Source organism: Heloderma suspectum, chromosome 4 (assembly GCF_057233095.1).
Source record: "Heloderma suspectum isolate Gila_16-S chromosome 4, 16-S_ref, whole genome shotgun sequence".
NCBI classification, from domain to species: Eukaryota; Metazoa; Chordata; class Lepidosauria; order Squamata; family Helodermatidae; genus Heloderma; species Heloderma suspectum.
Genome location: NC_139461.1, coordinates 180785842 through 180806226, shown reverse-complemented (window position 1 = coordinate 180806226; position 20385 = coordinate 180785842). Strand labels below are relative to the sequence as shown.

Sequence of the window (20385 nt, the reverse complement as noted above, 5' to 3'; positions counted from 1 at the left end):
TCCCAGACCATGCTTGCCTGTAATTCCAGATGTCGTTTGACTACTCACCTTAGCATTCCAGTCTCCTGTAATGAAAATAACATCTTTGGCGTTCTATCCAGTAGGTGCTGCAGATCCTCATAGAACTGATCTACTTCTGCTTCTTCAGCATCTGTGGTTGGGGTGTATATTTGGATCACTGTGATGTTAAATGGCTTACCCTGAATTCGAATTGAGATCATTCTGTCATTTTTTGGATTGTATCCAAGCACTGCTTTAGCCACTTTATTATTAATTATGAAGGCTACTCCATTTCTTCTGTGGTCCTCTTGTCCACAGTAGTAGATCTGGTTTTCATTTGATGTGAAGTATTATTATTATTATTATTATTATTATTAAGTTTATTAATCGCCCATCTGGCTGGTCACCCAGCCACTCTGGGCGATATACAACATATAATAAAACAGTTTAAAACAATAAAATTCTACAATAAAAACATTTTCTAAAATACCCTAACCCACCCCAAATGCCTGCCTGAACAACCACATTTTTAATGCACGACGGAAGCTCATTAAAGAGGGGGCATGGCAGAGTTCCCTAGGGAGGGAGTTCCACAGAGTGGCCCATTCCAGTCCATTTCAGTTCACTGACACCCAGAATGTCTATATTTAATCTTGACATCTCCCCAATAACCACATCCAATTTGCCCTGGCTCATAGATCTTACATTCCAGGTTCCTATGGTGTGTTGATCTTTAGAACATTTGATTCGTCGTTCACCACCAGCACCATCAGCTGCTAGCCGTCCTTTCAGCTTTGAGCTAGCTCAAAATCACATCTGGGGCTAGTTGGGCTAGCTCCATCACATCTGGGGCTAGTTGAACTTATCCTCTGTTCTTCCCCAGTAGCATTTTGACCATCTTCCGACCTGGGAGTCCCATCTTCCGATGGTATACCGACATATCTCTGGTTGTACTGATCCATTTAGTTTTCATGGCAAGAATACTGGCGTGGGTTGCCGTTTCCTTCCCCAGGGATTGTATTTAGTCTGACCTCTCTGCCATGACCTTCCCGTCTTGGGTGTCCCTTCATGGTTTAGCTCATGACGTCATTGAGGTGCTCAAGCTCCAGCACCACGACAAGGTTACGATCTCCTTTGCTGGAGAATCGCCTTTAATACCTGGATGAAAATCCTTTCCAGTCAATGACTGCCTGAAGTCTGGAACCCATGGACATGACCAAATGCTGAGTTTCCTCCCTTGAGATGCTTTGCCAGGCCTTTACTGCAGCTGCCTTCAGCTGCTGCTTTTTTGTAGGTTTTTCTGCCTTCAGTAAGTGAAAAGCATGCTCTATTGGGTTGAGATCAGGTGACTGACTTGGTCATTGAAAAACATCCCACTTCTTTGCCTTCAGAAACTCTTGGGTAGCTTTTGCTGTATGTTTTGGGTCATTATCCATCTGCAATATGAAGCGGTGTCCTATCAGTTTGGCAGCATTCAGCTGAATCTGAGCAGAAAGTATAGTCCTATACACTTCAGAATTCATCCTGCTGCTTTTCTCAGCAGTCAGGTCATCAATAAACACCAGTGACCCGGTTCCATGGGCAGCCATACATGCCCATGCCATAGCACTGCCTCCACCATGTTTGACAGATGATGTGGTGTGCTTTGGATCATGAGCTGTTCCTTTCCTTCTCCATACTTTTCTCTTCCCATCATTCTGGTACAAGTTAATCTTGGTTTCATCAGTCCAAAGAATCTTATTCCAGAGCTGGGCAGACTTTTTTAGGTGTTTGCTGGCAAAGGCTAATCTGGCCTTTCTGTTCTTGAGCCTTACCAGTGGTTTGCACCTTGTTGCGAAGCCTCTGTATTTACATTCATAAAGCCGTCTCTTGACTGCAGATGTTGACAATGACATGCCTACCTCCACAAGAGCATTCTTGACCTGGCTAGATGTTGTGAAAGGGTTCCTCTTCACCATGAGCAGAATTCTGCGGTCATCCACTTTAGTTGTCTTCCGTGGTCTTCCAGGCCTATTGCTGTTGCTGAGCTTGCCATTAATTCCGTCTTTTGCAGGATGTTCCAAACTGCTGTATTGGCCACTCCCACTGTTTTTGCTATCTCTCTGATGGGTTTCTTTTGTTTCCTCAGCCTAATGATGGCCTCCTTCACTCGCATGGAACCTCTTTGGACCTCATGTTGGGAGTTCCAGTGAAAAGCTACCACATGCAAATGTAACACTCAGAACCACCTCCAGGCCTTTTATCTGCTGAATTGGTCATGGGGTACCCAGGAAACAGGCCATACCTGGCCATGCAGCTGCTTGTCAGCCATTCATTCCATTACTTATGAGCCACCAACGATGGGGTCGTGTGTATGCCACTGGCTGTCCTTCCTGAATGGTTAGTGCCCCACTTTTGTCAAACCCCTTGAATTACAGCTGAAAGTCCTGACTTCGCTCCCATCTGGGTGTGTTTCCTTTCAACTTCAATGTAGTGGTGCACAGAGGCCAACTGCCAAAATAGTTATCCTTGCTCCAATATTTCTGGCCCTGACTGTATATCTAATACAAATTAGAAATGAGTCAGAGGTAGAAATAGGAGAAGGCAGCTGGAAGGGGTGCTGCAAAAGACACCATCCCAAAGGGGAAGGTCAAGCAAGGAGTGACGGAATGATCTCACTACAACCAAGATGTTTCCTTTTAATTTAAATATTGAGGAAAGCCTAATGGCCATCAAAATCAAAGAAGTAGAAGGAACAACGCTAAGGAATGCATGAGCACACACACACTATCATCTACCCATACTAGGGTTGTCAGAGAATTTCGCCACAAATCTCGGGGAGGCCGAATGCACCAAATTAAATGGCTGCATTTCTCAAACATATTCCAGTGCTCAAAGTGGATGCCAGGTTTCATTTAATCTCTGAAGCACTTTGATTCCACCCGCCCACCCACCCCGCATACACCCAATATGTTTCTAAAGGCATCTCAGTCCCCTGCTGGCTCTGCAAAATTGCTAGGGGTGGTTAGCTGAGTCAGTTACCATGTAAACATGATGCTCTCACAGCAGGTCAGCTGATGGAGATACATGACTCTGTTTCATGAAGCATCAGGGTGATCCAGAGTCCAAATGCTTTAATCAATTTACCTTCCAAACAGAAGCATTGTTAGGCACTTAAAAGATGCGGGACCCAGATAGCGGGACACACATCTGCGAAAAATCTGCATATGCTAATTTATATCTATATATGTAAATTTATAAATTAGGTTGTATTTAAATTTAACAAGAGGCAAAGCCAGTCAATTAATTCTCATCTAAATTATCTCAAATAAAACAAATTTTTCCACTCATTTGCACCCTGACCCAGAATATACTAAACCAATGGAAAATATTTTTAAGCTTAATTGCTAGGAAAATTGGGAGGGGGGGCAGATTGTTGCGGCATGTGGGCAGGCGAGAGTTAACCCTTTCCCCCCCACCAGCAATCTGCCTTGAAAGTGACCCCCTACTTGGCAATTACACTGAACCCCCCCTTCCATTGGCACCAATGGACACTCAGGGCTCTGTGGAGTAGGTCTGGGGCACAGGGAAATAGATTTGGGACTGGATACTCATGGGCCCAGTCTTGGCATAGGGATGTATGAAAGTCACTTACCTTTTCGATGGGGTGATTCGCGGGAGGGGGGCAGGTGCTCCGCACCTCACCCCGAAATCCTAACCCGGCAGCACTGTGGAGCTGCCGGCCAAGTGCATTCGCAGGCACTGTGTAGAGCCTGCGGACACAAATGGTGGCAGCTACGGCGACCGCCATTTGTGTTCCTGTTTTTTGGCTGTAATAGGCTACATAAATATTTATGTAGCCTATCACGGCAAAAAAAAACCAGGGGCGCAAATGGCGGCTGCTACACCATTTGCGCCCCTATCTTTCGCCGTGATAGGCTACGTAAATATTTACGTAGCCTATCACAGCCTCCGCAGGGATGCAAATGGTGTCGCTGTGTTAGCTGTGATAGGCTACATAAGTATTTAAGTAGCCTATCACGGCAAAAATAGGGAAGCGAATGGCGGCCGCAGATGCGGCCACCATTCACAAAGCATTGCGAATGGCACCAGGTAATTGTCCCATTTCGCGCGCCTTTCGCGGGGTGGTGGGGCAGGGAGGCTTCATTCCGCCATGGATTTCAGGGGGATTTCAGGGGGAATTCTCTGACATCCCTAGCTTAGCAATACCCTGCTTCAAAAAGAGCATCCCCTGTCAAGGAGCAACTAGGGTCTAAGGGTTTAATTTGATATTTGAGTAGGGATGGCAGACAATTCCGCCACGGATCTTGGTGAGGCCAAATGCCAGCGCATTCAGCCCCCCGAACTCCATGGCGGAACGGCCTGCCACCTCCTGTGGGTCCCCCCCGGGGACGAGACTTACCTGGGGCGGATCTTCCGGGCGTCTGTGGTTGGTCTTCCAATCGGCTGCCACTGCCGCCATTTGCAGTTTTTTTTTTTTTTACGGAGACGTGATAGGCTACATATGTTTTTACGTAGCCTAAAACAACTGGGTAAAAAAAAAAAAAGGGATACGCAAATGGCGGCGGCTATGGCCGTCGCCATTTGCGTTCCTTATTTTGGGCTGTCTTAGTCTACGTAAATAATTACGTAGACTAAGATGGCGAAAATAAAGGGAAAGCAAATAGCGTCCGCTACGCTATTTGCATTCCCCTTATTTTCGCCGTCTTAGTCTATGTAAATATTTATGTAGATTAAGATTTCTTTTTTCCCCCCAGAGCCCTCCGTGGCCAGAAATCCAGCTGCGGACGGCTCTGGCCTGGCTGGGCCTGACCGGCTGCTCTGCGGAGCTGCTGTGGAACATCGCCGGCCACAGAGGATTCCAGGGGGGAGGAACGGAGCGCCTCCCTCCCCCACCATCAACATAATCCGTGAAAGGTAAGTGACTTTCGTACATCCCTATATTTGAGGGTTTGAGCCCCTTCAGGAGTCAGAATCAAAGGCTAGGCTACTTCCCACTTTGCGGGAGCTTTTGCTGTTAGTATAACCGGCTGGTATATTTTTCTTTAAGAATTCTGAGTGAGAATATTCCTGCACATGCTCAGGAAAGGAGTGAGAGTGGCCACCATTTTAGGCAGTTACCAAAATTGCAGCATGGAAGAAGCTTGCTTTCTGAGCCGTGTAAGACCCTGAACCCTTGAGACAGGGTAGTAGGGAGGTTTCCTTTTGAATTTTTTTTTTTTTAAGAGTCATGTTTCCCCCCCAAAAACACTATGAGTTCCTTGTTTGTTTATGTTCTTTTATATTGTATAAAGGGCTGTTTACATTGTGTGTTGCTGGATCCTGACCCATTATTTATTTATTTATTTATTTATTTATTAAATTTATTAATTGCCCATCTGGCTGGTCACCCAGCCACTCTGGGCAATGTACAACATATAATAAAACTGTTTAAAACAATAAAATTCTACAATAAAAACATTTACTAAAATACCCTAACCCTCGCCCCAAATGCCTGCCTGAACAACCACGTTTTTAATGCACAGCGGAAGCTCATTAAAGAGGGGGCATGACGGAGTTCCCTAGGGAGGGAGTTCCACAGAGTGGGGGCCACGGCCACCACAGAAAAGACCCTCTCCCTCGTCCCCACCAGTCTAGCTGTCCTGGCTGATGGGACAGAGAGAAGGCCATCCGAGGCTGATCTTGTTAAGCGGCCTGTCTGGTGCTGCTGGAGGCGCTCCTTAAGATAGGCTGGGCCGGAACCATATAGGGTTTTAAAGGTCAAAACCAACACCTTGAATTTGGCCCGGAAAACAACTGGTAACCAGTGCAACTCCTTCAGCACTGGAGTGATGTGATCTCGCCGGCGGCTGCCTTTAATCAGGCGAGCCGCCGCGTTCTGTACCAGCTGCAGCTTCCGAACCGTCTTCAAGGGTAACCCCACGTAGAGCGCATTACAGTAGTCTAAACGAGGGGAGACCAGGGCATGTACTACCGATGGGAGCAGATGGTTGGGAAGGAAGGGGCTCAACCGCCGTATCAGATAGAGTTGATACAGCGCTGTCCGGCTCACAGCTGACACCTGAGCCTCCATGGACCTGGCTGTGGACCTGGTCTTTCAAGGGTAACCGTACACCATTCAACACTAGGTCAACATCCCCCAGCCTCCTCTTGTCTCCCACCAAAAGTACCTCAGTCTTGTCAGGGTTCAGCTTATTCCTCCCCATCCAGCCACTCACCGTCTCCAGACATTTGGACAGGGATTCTATGGCCAACCTTGGTGAAGATTTGAATGAGAGGTGGAGCTGCGTGTCATCTGCATACTGATGACACCGCACCCCAAACCTCCTGATGATAGCCCAGCAGCTTCACATAGATGTTAAATAGCATCGGGGAGAGGATGGAACCCTGTGGCACCCCACAAGTGAGTGGCCACAGGTCCAAAACCTCCTCTCCCAGTGATACCCTCTGTACCTGCCAGAGAGGAAGGACCAGAACCAATACGGTGTCTCCAATGCCCAACCCCTCCAGGCGGTCCAGGAGGATACCGACGGTATCAAAAGCTGCTGAGAGGTCGAGGAGAACAAGGAAGGAGCATTCACCCCTGTCCAAAGCCCTCCTCATATCATCCAACAAGGTGACCAAGGCCATTTCTGTCCCATGCCCAAGCCTGAAGCCTGACTGAAATGAGTCTAGATAATCAGTTTCTTCCAAGTGTGCCTTCAACTGCATCGCCACCACCCGCTCAATCACCTTGCCCAAAAATGGCAGATTTGAGACTGGGCGAAAGTTGTTCAGAACTTGAGGATCCAAGGAGGGCTTCTTTAAGAGCGGTCTTATCACTGCCTCCTTGAGGGCTGATGGCATCACCCCCCCCTCAAGGGAAGTGTTTACCACCACCTTGATCCCCTCACCCAGCCTCTCTCTGCAGCTCATAATGAGCCAAGATGGGCAAGGATGAAGTAAGCAGGTGGTCGGCCTTACAGATGAAAGCACCTTGTCTACTTCATCAGGAGGAAGAAGCTGGAACCTATCCCACAAAACCGGTTTGCCACAGGCTGCCTTTAATTTTTGAGAAGATTGCTGCAGAGCTAGAGTAAACTGAGTAGAGAGAGTTTTCCTTCTTCAGCCAGCAGAAGAAAAAAAAAAAATCAAGCTTCAGAGAGAAGTGTTATTTATATTTTTGTTGTGGAGTGCACTCAAGCTGAAAAAAGGACAGAACCTTGGAGGGTTGTGCTCTGTTTTATTGTTGTGACAATAAGTGAATTGTTATGCATGGAAAATTATTACATGTGCATTATTATTTTGAATTAATTAATTAAAAAGGGATATGTGAATTGTCCCTGTACAAGGCCTTTGCTGTGAATCCCTTTAGAGACCCTGAAGAAGAGTGTTACATTAGCATTACCTCCTGTCTTTCCCAGGAACCAGTTGTCCCCACCCCATCAGGCTCCACCCAAATTGATCTGCCAGGCATGCTTAGCCCAGGAAATGCATCCCAGAATTCCTGACACTGAAAGCCTACAACAACAGCTCATGTGCAAGACTGTTTTATGTTTTTTTCTGGTTACTTTTCCTTCCCTGGCCACAGAGAATAGGCCATAAATCATTCAACATGACCAAAAGGGACCATTTACCATGATATTCTTGCAAATTTTCTAGAATACGTGTTCATTAATTTTTAAAATCACATTTCCATACTGCCCAGTAGTTGAAGCTCTCTGGGCAGTTGTTGCAAAATGCGTTCCCTCCCTCTGGGGGGAACGGGTCATTTCCCATGACTTCCATCTAAAAGAGAAAAAAAACAACTTGACCACTTGAATATAGCCACTATAAACGTTATTGGTCCTTGTTACCTCACAGGGCCATTAAAGTCAGTTGTTGCAGAATCAGAACCACTCCTTGCCCTTACTATGTAAGTACTCACAGGACCAGGCTGATTATCGGTGTGCTGCTACTGGTAAGTACCTGCAGGACCAGGCTGGATGTTCACCAAGGCAAGGTAAGTTAATGCAGGATCAGGCTCCACCCCTGGAGCTCATACAGGTTAGTACTAGCAGGACCAGGATGCATACTCACTGGATGATGGAACTGTACACAGGATCTAGTTGAATACCCAAAAGGCAATATGGTCAAGTACATGCAGAATCAGACTGATTGCCTGCATCCTAGAGTAAGCCATTGGTTAGTAATTGCCAGATCAGGCCTAATGTTCACCAAGTTGATTGCAGTAAGTTCCCTCCATATCCAAGCCTCTTTTTATTGGATCCCTCACTACTGTCTACACGGATAGGTCTTCCCCAGTCTCCAGGTATCTGTTTCAGCCCTTTGCTTTTCCCTGGGGAAAAAAGGTGTTTTTATAGACCCACTGCCTTTGGGCCTCTTCACTCAAGCTGAGTTCCCCCTGCTCAGCTTCTTCATTTCCTCCCCTCACTTCACCTGCATCCAGCCTTTTATCCTTTGCCTCTGCCCCACCTTCTCCATCTCTCAGAGTCACTGAGCCTTTTTAAAGAGCCCTTGTCCTATATGTTCTGTTCACTTAGCCTTAATTGTTGTAGACTCTTCTCACTGTAAACCAGAGAACACTTGTGGTTTTGCATGGCAACCCCTGACTGTTCCTCCCAGCAGTTCACAGCAGTTCACAGTAATTAATTCAGTGCTTGTATCTACTAAGAGCTAAATATAAGGTACATAGTGCCCAAAGCACATGCACAATTCATTTTAATGCACTGAAGCATTAGGAAGAGTACTATCCAGTGCAGCATCTAATTCAACCCTGTAATAGTGCCCTACTTTACAATGGACAGTCCTTTATTTGAAAGCATCCTCTACTTGAAAGGCTATCTAGTCCAAATCCAGTTTAAATATAAGGAGGCATTAGAAGGAGGACCTGGGCCTTGAAGTTGTCATCCACAGCACTTAGACAGCAAACTGAGCAGGCACGTAGGCCACCGGGCCACAGCCTTCCCCACTATGGGGATATATATTTCTATTTAAGGAAAAGTAATTATTTCAAAATGTGCATCTATAGAAATGAATTATCATAAGCAAATGTTATGAAAAGCTGTGCCCTTTTTTGGGTGATGTTTAAGTAGTCAATATGCTTACCTGCAGCACAATATTAAACATGTTTACTCACTCTGTGGAGGTCGATGGGATTTGTGCCCTAGTAAGTGCATTTGGTCTTTCATGGGCATTTATTCACTGTTTTGGGCCCCCATCCTTCTTCCATGCTGCTCAGGGAAGGACACATGGGGTTTCTCCATATAATATTCATTGCAGCGCTGTGATAGCGGAACTGCATGTTACAAACAACATGAGGCTGGCACCAAAAATGGCAACCCTTTGTCAACTGCCCTGTCCTCCCATTTCTACCTCCAGGATCAGAGGCAGTAAGCCTACATACACCAGTTGCTGGGGAACATGGGCGGGAGGGTGCTGTTGCACTTATGTTCTGCTTGTGAGTTTCTCGTTGACAGGTGGTCGTCAGCCACAGTGTGAACAGAATGCTGGATTAGATGAACTCTTGGTCTGATCCAGCAAGGTTCTTACATTCTTAAAACATCTCATTCAGCTTGCCCCATGTCCTAACATGTGTCTGCTTTCTCCAGCCTATTTGGGCAGGAGAAGGGTGTGTGTGTGTGTGTGTGTGTGAGAGAGAGAGAGAGAGAGGAGTGTGTGTGTGTGTGTGTGTCAGGGAGCAGCTAGTAAGGATGGGCAAATCAGTATTTGCAGTCTGTGTCATTTTTCAGATGTCTTCACCCATATGTTTGTTCTGCTCCATTTTATATTAATCTGCCATTTACATAATCTGTGCAAACCTTTGCATTTAATATGTATTTGTTTTCTCAAAAAGATGTATTTCTACATGGATTTTGAGATGCCAACAGAGTTGCAGCATTTGGAAAAATGTGAAATCCGATGGATAACTAAGTCCTGATCTGCACATTAGCCCAAGAAGTGCAGATCAGGTCCGTTTGTATTGGAATTCACAAAGCAAGCCACTACACTGCACAAGCTCTCCTTCCATCTATGGGTTAAGCACAAGTATCTAGTAAATCCGTTGCAAACCTGTTCGTTAGGAAGTGTGTGATCCAATCCACAACAGACAGTCTCATCATTCCAAAATAACAAGGATACCCCTCCCCACCACTATCCCATCAACATCTCTTCCTTATCTGAATTCAATTTCAATTTATTTACCCTCATGTAGGGTCTTTTATTTTGTCCAAATAAAAAAGAGAGCTAGAAAATGAACGATCATGCCTCGAGTCACCGTTCCGGCCACAGTTCCGGTGAGACAGATGATTAAACAAACCAATATATCTTATTCCTGTCCAAATGCATCAGACTTGGACACTCATTTTCAATTACTTCAAGCCTGAATTCTGGAGTGCAAAATCCTTGGCAGTTCGGATTTAACTGGCTTTCTCTTCTAAGAGGATCAGTGTGCCCATAGGCCTGGTGCAAATAGTAATGAATAGCAATGCTTTTAAATGGTCAAAAAACTCCTTGTGAGCAATATAGAAGAGGGTAGAAAGGGGGGACTACTTTACAACTATTTCATACAAGTATCAGAAAAGAGAAAAAGGTCCATCTATGCTCTCTCTTTCTCCCCCCGCCCTTTTGTTAGATCAGGAATATATCACATCAATTTATAGCTTCCTTAAAGCCTAAACCTATCAAATAAGGCATTGATTTCCCAAAGAATGCTCTCCTTTTATTGGCATTAGAGATGGATAGGGATACTTTGCTATTAATTTACATAGAGATTTCTATGGGACTTCAGAGTGGTCTGCAGAACAGCAAAATATATTGTTTGTTTTAGGCTTCCCACTACCCCAAAATTCCAAGGACAGCCGTTGACAAAGGGAATGTTCCTGTGAGGAGATGGTGCTGTGGACACAGGGAGAGTTTTTGTAATATTGTTTTACCTGCAAGTTGAGCAGACAGGTTCACAGACAGTCTATTAAGCAGCATCAGTTCCACAAAACAACAGCATGCCCCTTGCACCTCTGCCCAGAGGCTGCAAAAAATCAGGCTGGTTTATCTTTCTCTCCGTAGTAGCCACATTCAAACAGGAAACTGGTTTCCTTTGGCCCCTGTCCAAACAGGAAGTTCCAGGTGGTCATAGTCACCAACTATCAAAGCTCCTTCTGCTAGCAAACTATATGAGAGATGATCATTTTGAATATCCAAAGAGGATGCCAATAAGAACCCATTCTACTCAAACGGATGGCCATTATGCATTGCTGAAAAGGAAGAAATGCACCCTCCAAAAAGAGCACCAAGAAAGGACACAGAGTTGCATAGAATTTGCCCATGCTCATTCGTATTTATAGATGCAATTGTAGAAATTAATTCCTACAATTGAAATAGAAATACATCTCCCTGTAGTGGGGAAGACTGGGACCATGTGACCTGCTCTGTCTGCTGATGGGCAACTTCAACGCCCCTGCACTCCCTCCTTAGTTCTTTATCTTTAAACCAGACTTGGATAGGCCAGCTCTCCAAACAGAAAACACCATCAAATAGAGTATGTTCCTCTGCAGGCTCTTTACGCAGGACAGCCCTTTGTCCTCTGTAAAGTAGGACACACGGCAACCCTAGTACTAAATGGATCACATTGGTTCCCCCATCTCTGAAATACAGCTGCCCGGCCCCTAGCAAAATTTGGTTCATGGTGGCAGCCTTCCCTAACTCCAGATATTTTGGAATACAACTCCCACCACAAGCAGCCAGCCATGCTGGATGAGGATGATGGAAGTTGCAATCCAACACCTCTGGAGGGTGCCAGGTTGGGGGAAGCCTGCCGTAGAGCCATGAAGAGAGAGAAGCTGTAAAGATTACAGCTGAGCGAGAAGGCAAAATACAGGTTTGATAGAAGCAGTGGCATGGAAACCTTCCCTGCAGTCTTGATTTCACATAAAGGATAGGGGTCTTGTCTTTAAGGCAACGCATGTAAGCAGGAGAGTGCTAGCATCCCTAAAATTACAGTGACCCACTGGGAAGGGAGACCTTTAAAAGTTGTCCAGAAGATAACAATTTGACCAGGTGCCATTTTTGCCCCACCTACATGACCAACTATGCCCACCAAAACACCCTCCTCTGCACAATGTCTACCACAAGGGTGGAGAACAGTTTTGGGCTGGAGGTAGACTGCATCCCACCATGAACTGGATGAAGTCATCCTACTCCCCCCTTTCTTTGCACTGGAAGGAGGCACATAATGGTGTCCCCTCCCAGGATGGGGAAAGCCCAGGTCACCCCACACCCCCACTGCTGCAGCAGGGATGTGGGGCAATGTGCAAGTTGATCCCTGATATCAGAGATGACAGTGGGGATGAGAGGGTGGGGGTTGGCACTCGCCCACGTGCAGGGAAGAGCATTCACTCTTCCCCCTGCATGGGTGAGTCCTGCTGCCTCTCTCATCCCCACTGCTATCTATCTCTGATCTGACTGGGGAAGCCCAGGAGCGCATTTTACCAGCTTAGGCTGGTATGCTATCTGTGTCCTTATCTACAAAGGACGGCTTTTCCCTCAGTTATCCAGGCACTAGTGAGGTCCAGGCTGGACTACAGTGATGCACTGTACATAGAGCTGCCTTTGAAGGTGGTCTGGAAACTTCCCCTGGTGCATCATGCAGCTGCCTGAATGTTGGTGGGAGAGAGGAGACTAGATCATACAATACCTATAGTGCACCAGCTGCACAGGTTACTGGTGTATTTTGGAGCCCAATTTAAACTGTGGGTTGACCTTTAAAGCCTTAAGTGGTTTGGAACCAAATGACTTGAAGGACCACCTTCATCCATATCAGCCTGCCATGCTTTAAGAACAGCAACAGAGGCCCTTCTCCCATGCACACCTTTGCAGTGGGTGAGTACATGAGAGACGGCCTTTTCTTCAGTGGACCCACACCTCTGGAATAGGTTGTCATCAGGAGTCCGCCAGGCCCCATTGCAGGCTTTTAGGAAGGCCCTGAAAATGTACTTGTTTACCCTGGCCTTCCACTGATTATGCTTTATTGGGTTGTAGCTTCAATTGTGTGTTGTAGGCTTTGTCCTATGCTGGTATTCATTGCTTTTAGGAATGTTTGCTGGTTTTTTATTGTATCAGTTTATATTATGTGAATGTTATTGTTGCGCGTGACCTTGGGAGGGCTCTTGCCCTGAAAGGTGGCCTCGAAATATTTTAAATAAATAAAATGTCCCCTATTTTCCTCGGTTTCAAGGGTAGTCTTCTACAGGGTCACTCCCTTGTGATAATAATATACTGGAGACTTATTACAAAACAACAACTCCTCCTCCTCCAAATTGAGTATGCTTTTAGCAGAAAACACCCAGATCACCAGTGCTAGTATCTAATGCACCACCAGATCCTCCCACTGGGAGTTCCCAAGGCTCTTTTTTTTTGTAGGCAGCCACAAAACTCTAAATTCTGCATTACATCCAACATCATGCTAGTGGGTGTCCGCTAGTATGATGTGACGCTCTCCCTTTCTCCTCTTACTTGGAGCCCTCTGCACTGTCCCCAAATCTGCTCTGGATGGTTTCCCAGCCCCCCCCCCAGCAGATTTTGAAGGGAGGGGTGGGGGCTGAAAGGGGAGAGTGGAAATTACCTCCCTCCCAGTTCCACTAATGGAGCTGCTTCGATCAGCAGGCTGACACCATTGAATACAACCCTCTGTCTCCTTCACTGGTTACATTCCAAATCACTTTCTTCTCTCTCTCCAGCCCCCCACCCAAGCAGGTGCAGTATGCTCTCCAGTTAGCAGCCAACAAAGGTCACTGAGCAAGCATCTTCAGGTAGTAAAGAATTCCACTCTCTTCAGAAGAGGACATTTTGTGAGAGGATCCTGCCACGAATATCCTTAGAAACCTAGTTTTCATATTCAGCCAACTTCTTGGAAAACCAGTGAAGTTACTCTTTTGTTTCAGAGGCACAGCACAAACAAGGCAGGAATTAGGCCTGTGACCTTGATAATGCTGGTGTCCTCTACTTTAATCTGATTGTCTTGCACAGCTAATGACTGAGCATTCCTCACTTGGAAAGATGGAGTGCGATGGAGTTTGTGAAGAAAAATGCTGACTAAATTTTTTTAATGATCCTTATCAAAACCAAAACGGAGAGGAAAACAAAACTCCACTGCTTTATACTGAGCACAGCTTCATATTGATGGCAGTGTCCACATCTGCAGCGTTTATCTGCATTTAACTGCCTCTGCTCTGCTCACTTGGTGAAATGTTGGAAAAACAGTATCCATGAGTAATGGCAGAAAGGATTTTCTTAATACATACCTGGAAATTCCTTAAGCTGTTCATCAAATGAGTGTATACGCATGATTAGTTCTTTATCTATTTATTTCCTACGCTCTCTGTCTCAAATACAAACTCTTCAAGCCTTTCTTCTCACCAAAACATTTACAGTTTGAACCTCATCATCCTATGTCTGGTGTAGCTCATGACAGAGCTAATGTTGTATAGTGGTTAAGAGTAGAACAGGGCACCATGAGAGACATGAGGCCACCACTCAGGTGGCTGGGAGTTTAACATGAGTGACCCCCCTCCCCATCTTAAGATTCTGAGATCTGAAACAGGAAGTTCTTGATTCAAATCCCCCCTCAGCCACAAACTAACAGTGAGGCCCTTACAGCAAGCTATTGTCTCCTAGCCATAGGCCCCACACCTGCCGTATCGGAATAATGTCATATCGACTCACGTTGCTGCTGTTGTTGTTGTGCCAACATGATTCCATTTCAAGGGGCTTCCATGTTGCAAATTCCGTGCATGAATCAGAACTTACTGATGATGAGTATATAATGAATATTTGTTGTTTATTCGGTCAGTCGCTTCCGACTCTTCGTGACCATGGTATTTTGTCATACAATCCAAGCTATGAACATGATCCACAATCATGATTTGACAAGAGTCGTCTCAGCATAAGCCAGAAGGCTCTGGAGACCAGCACTGGCTAGAGGAAGCAGCTTGTGTGGCTCTTCAGAGAGCCAGCCATGCCCAAATGCCTGGCTCTGAGGGGGTCCTTCCTCAGAGCCAAGCATTATGGGAAGGGTGTCCCAGGAGACTGTACCATGGGCAGTCTCCTGGGACTCCCCTTCCACAAGGACTGGAGCTGAGGAAGCTGCTTTCTCCAGCCATCATGGCACTCCAGAGGTCAGGTGGTGGCGGAAATGGGGTGGGGTGGGAATGGCAAGGGCGCTGGGGGGCATGCAGTGGTGTATACACATGTGTACCCTCCTGCCTCAGGTGGCGGAAGAGCTTGAGCTGCTGGGGCTGCTGCTCAGTAGCAGGTTTTACTGATTATTAAACAAACAAACAAACAAACAAAGCAAGCTACCTACAAACTAATTTTTAAAATGTTTGAAAGCTAGCTACAAATTTCAATGCTTAATAGGGGAATTGAGAACAAGAACGTATTGTAAGCTTTTTGTTTTCTTTAATCACACACCGAAGAAAATTTATTTATTTATTAAATTTATTAATTGCCCATCTGGCTGGTCACCCAGCCACTCTGGGCGATGTACAGGGTGTGTAATAAAACAGTTAAAAACAATAAAATTCTACAGTAAAAACATCATATTTCTCAAAATACCCTAACCCACCCCAAACGCCTGCCTGAACAACCATGTTTTTAAAATGCAGAAGGCTTGAAGAATTCATTTTATGTATCAACTGTTCTTTTTAATTCCCACAGAGGCTGAGGGAGGGCTGGTCATGTAAATGTCTGAATTAAAGTGAACCCTTTGTCGCCTTTTTAATTAGAATGTATGTCCACTTACTGCAACCCAGTATCAAAAACCTATAATAAATTAGTGCCAGTTAATGAAAAGTGTGCCTTTTCATTCCACAATGTACCAGCCACAAGAGTAATTAATTTATATTATGGTGCATAATAAAAGTAGGTTAAAATTAATTTTCCAGTTTGAGGTCCAAAGCTAGGACTAATAATTATAGTTCATGATAATTCATCCAGCTAGAAAAAACAAAACTTTAATGCAATCTATTTTATAAATAATTATAGATGGGCTCCTAGTTCATAATTTCTTAATTAGCACCACAGCTAATATAAGCAGAGCATTTTTACCAAGTCTTCTTTGTTCTTTTAATTACCAGTAGGTTGCATTTCAAGTTAAACCTTCTGCTTCCACTACCAGTATGAAGGGGCGAGGGGAGCAAGTTGAGTGAGGCCTACAGCATAGTTAGATTTAGGGTGGTCATATATCCTACTTCACAGAGGCCAGTCCCCTATTTGAAGGACTGTTGGAGGCCAGTTCTCTATTTGAAGGTGTACTATATATGAAGGGCTGCCTACTCCATGTTTGGCTTAAAGATAAGAAACCCTAAGAAAGGACAGCAGGGGCCTTGAAGTTGCCCATCAACTGTTAACACTTGGACACCAGACTGAGCAGGCATAACAAGTTGCCTGGCTACAGTCTTCCCCACTATGAACAGACATGTTTCTATTTCAATTACCGCTGTGCTGAAAATTTCTTCCACATTTTTTCAACCATTCTCATTCAAGAAAATAAATTACTTCCAAAAAGAAATTCAAGGGAGAAGAAACTTCAGAGAAATTCTCATGGGTTGGGTTCAGGGTTCTTGTGCTTACTTTACTTATGAGGTGACCAAGGAGTGTGCACAAGGGTCCTGTCTTTCAATGTACGAAAGTCTGGCAGCGTGTAGCCTCCTTGGCTTCCTGCACTTCAATTAAAACTCAGGGGAAGACATCATGAGGCAATTCCGCCCATAGGGCTTCTCCCCGCCCCCAGATCTGGAAGTGCAGGGAGCCTGGGAGATTGCAGAGCAATGGAGAGGTCTGTAATACAAAGAAGAAGAAGAAACACACACACACAGCTGCCTCACAGTAATTAGGTAATGTCAAAAACACTACCAAAAGAAATTCAAAAGAAATTATAAAATGTGCTGAGAAGGAGGCAAAAAAAGAGATCTCATTTCATTTTATTTATTACGTTTCTATACCGCCCGACAGCTAAAGCTCTGTGGGCGGTTCACAAGAAGTAAAACCATAAAAGACAACATTGCCTGTATTATTAAAAACTATTTACATCCAAACATATAAACAGACAACACACACACCTAACAATTTTAACAATCAACGATAAAAAATCCCAGGACCCGATTTCATGGGGGAAGCAAATTTTCAAGAAATTGGAGGTCAGATTTTGGTACAGCACTGGCTCCCCCTCTTCTCTGGAGCTGGACACAACACTGACCCGCTCGCATCTACTACTACAGGGCTTTCAGGGAAGGTCTAGCATAGCATTATTAGAGACAAGATGTATCCACAATCGCCTCTCAGAAATTTAACATTTGGAAGATCCTGGGGAAGGTGCTAAACCCTGAGGGGTGACAACTAGAACTGAGCCAAAATTTTTCAGAAATGTGTGAAGTACTGTGGAAAATTCAAAATGGGAACAAGGCTGCCATCACAGTTGATGATGTTGCCACTTGCAGTGGCAGTGCAAAACAACAGCAGCAGCAACAACAACAACAAACAACCCCAAAGCCCTTAGGAACAAAGAAAGAAGCTGTGATACTTTGTCAATAGTGAGCCCTATCTGTGAAAAATTATTGGAGAATTTCTTCTCCTCCTGGAGAAATTTGGTGAAATAGTTTCCCCAATGTCTCTGCCCGCAAATAGGATGGAAAATTTCAAGATGCCATTTGTGCACAGCTCTAATTTCAATTGTAGTACATGTTTCAAAATGTGCATCTATACAAATAAATTAGCATATGCAAATTTTATACTGATCAGTGTCCACTTTTTCCTCTTCTTTGGCACTGTGTAAATGGCCACTAGTTGGACTATATTTGTGAAAATGATTAGCTCTGCCACAGCCAAATGATTAGATTGTATTCCCTTACCCAGTTAAGATCCAGGACCCAAAGGACAACTTTGGATGCCACCTTGTATGTTCCCAGTGACCCTTGTTGTTTCACAAAATCAACTCCTATTCCACCTTCAAGTAGGGGTGCAACTATGCTTTTCTTGGAAGGGGAGAGAAATGCATCAATGTATCACCTTACACTGCATACTGGAAAAGAGATGATTATTCTTCAGTTTGTACTCATGTTACAAAAAGGAGGAGGCCACTGGAGTGGGCCAAATCTATACATGTCTACTCAGAATTACATTCCACTGAATTCAGTAGTACTTATTAACAAGCCAGCAGTTGCACCACTAGGCCTGAACCATGGGGTGAAGTTCCAGGGCCTGGCCCAATGGACCAGGAGGGTCTCCAACTTGTCCCCCTGAAAGTGGCAAAAGTGACAGCCACAACTGCTCCTCCTTACTTGGCTACACCACAACATGCCATTTTAAATGAGCAGGGTTTTCCCCTTAACATTTGACTAGCAGCAAGCTGAACCAATCAGACACCACCTTTGGGGGTACATGGCCGACGAGGGCACAGGAACAATGTAGGAAGCGGCCCTTCACTGCTCCTGTGCCTTCATTGGCCATGTTATCCCAGAGACAGCATCTAATTGGTTCAGATCATGGTTACTCAAACATGAAAAAAACACACATATGTGTTAATTAAAAATGGCGGGCTGTGGACTGGCTTCTGACTAGAAGCAGTTGTGGAAAGCCAGGGAAGAAATTTGCTCAGAGCCCCCTCAAAGCCTCAGGCTGAAATCAATGAATTTTCAAATCTGCTTCTTTCTGAAGGTGATGTCATTACTAGCAGGTAGAACACAATGGCAAGTCTAGGAGGGATGGAGCTTTTTTTTCTCCATATCGGAGTAGGAGAACCACCTGATTTAAACAAGCCTCTCATTTTCTGTGATACGGTAGTCCCTCGATAGATGTGAACTTTCCTTACTGTCTTCTAGGCAAAGATGACTTGGGTTGAAAGCAGGGAGTTTATCTTGCTGCCTATTGCTGAAGCAGCTGTCATCTCTAGCATGGGGAAAGCTAGGAAAGAAGAAACTTTGATTTCCACCTTGGATAGATAGATCTCTGCTCTTGACACTTCCAGGAACGGGGAGAAACACAAATAACATTTAGCTTGTTACATTTCGTGCTAAAATAACTGCTTTGTTGTGTCTGGGACAGTGCTGTATCTGGAGCAGTGTCATTTTTATTACATTTATTATCATTAAAACATTTATTATTATCATTATTTGTTGTTAATAATAATACTATATAGATTACTTTACAGTCCTTTACTAATAATAATACTTTATAGATTACTTTACAGTCCCTACTTCATTTATCTGCACATTAAGGCTTATGAAGTAGGATAACATTTATCCATATTTTACAGGAGATATGAAGACTGGAGAAATTTACCCAGCATCTCCTGCAGATGAATTGGACTTGAACCCAGGTAAAGGACCAAACATGGTAGCCTCTGGACCATGGAGTCCAGGCATGCAATGAAGGCATAGGTGAACAAGGCTGTAGATAACCATGGCTTAGATGTTGAAAGTATCATTGATCTGATAATAAAAGAGGTTGGGAACTGAGTGCAGAGTTGAAAATCAGGACCACACATTCAGGAGATAGAAATCTTGTTTCATCCCAATGGCCCAAACCAGAGGAACTAAATTTATAATTTATTTGTATATTGTTTGCCACATTCATGGACACAATATGAAGATGCCAAACCACATGATGTTGCTGTGCCATAGCCTGGTGTACTGTGTTGTGGCCCACATAGTGGGAAGAAGAGAGGTATGTGTTAAATCTGCACCCTGTCCTTTGGGTGTGGGGTGCTAGATTATGGCCATGGAGCAGGAGAAGGAGAGGGAAGAGGAAGAGGAGGAAGAAGCAGAAGCAGAAGAAAGAATCCACAGATGCCTGATAAATGTCTCTGAGCAATATGTAGCTCAACTCTGATTTGCTTTAATGAAATTGAATACACATTTAATGCAATTTATTCACACACACACACACACACACACACACACTTCTAATTCATCATTTTCAAGCATACACTCTCCCTTGACACATTTGTTGTTGTTCAGTCGTTCAGTCGTGTCCGACTCTTCGTGACCCCATGGACCATAGCACGCCAGGCCTTCCTGTCCTGCGCTCTCTCCCGGAGCGTGCTCAAGTTCATATTCATTGCATCCGTGATGCTATCTAGCCATCTCATCCTCTGCCGTCCCCTTCTCCTTTTGCCTTCAGTCTTTCCCAGCATCAGGGTCTTTTCCAGGGAGTTTTCTCTTCGCATTAGGTGGCCAAAATATTGGAGCTTCAGCTTCATTATCTGTCCTTCCAATGAGCACTCAGGGTTGATTTCCTTTAGGATGGACTGATTTGACCTCCTTGCAGTCCAGGGGACTCGTAAGAGTCTTCTCCAGCACCACAGTTCGAAAGCATCAATTCTTCGGCGCTCAGCCTTCCTTATAGTCCAGCTCT

At 44.8% G+C, this 20385-nt stretch overlaps 1 long non-coding RNA gene across 1 annotated transcript in view; it reads left to right on the top strand.

Moving 5' to 3' along the window:
• LOC146347815 (uncharacterized) overlaps positions 1-20385 on the top strand; it is a 95500-nt gene that overhangs the window by 22533 nt on the left and 52582 nt on the right. Inside the window, exon 2 of the long non-coding RNA XR_014790428.1 lies at positions 19286-19348. This is a non-coding gene — a long non-coding RNA (uncharacterized LOC146347815). The remainder of the gene's footprint in view (positions 1-19285; positions 19349-20385) is intronic.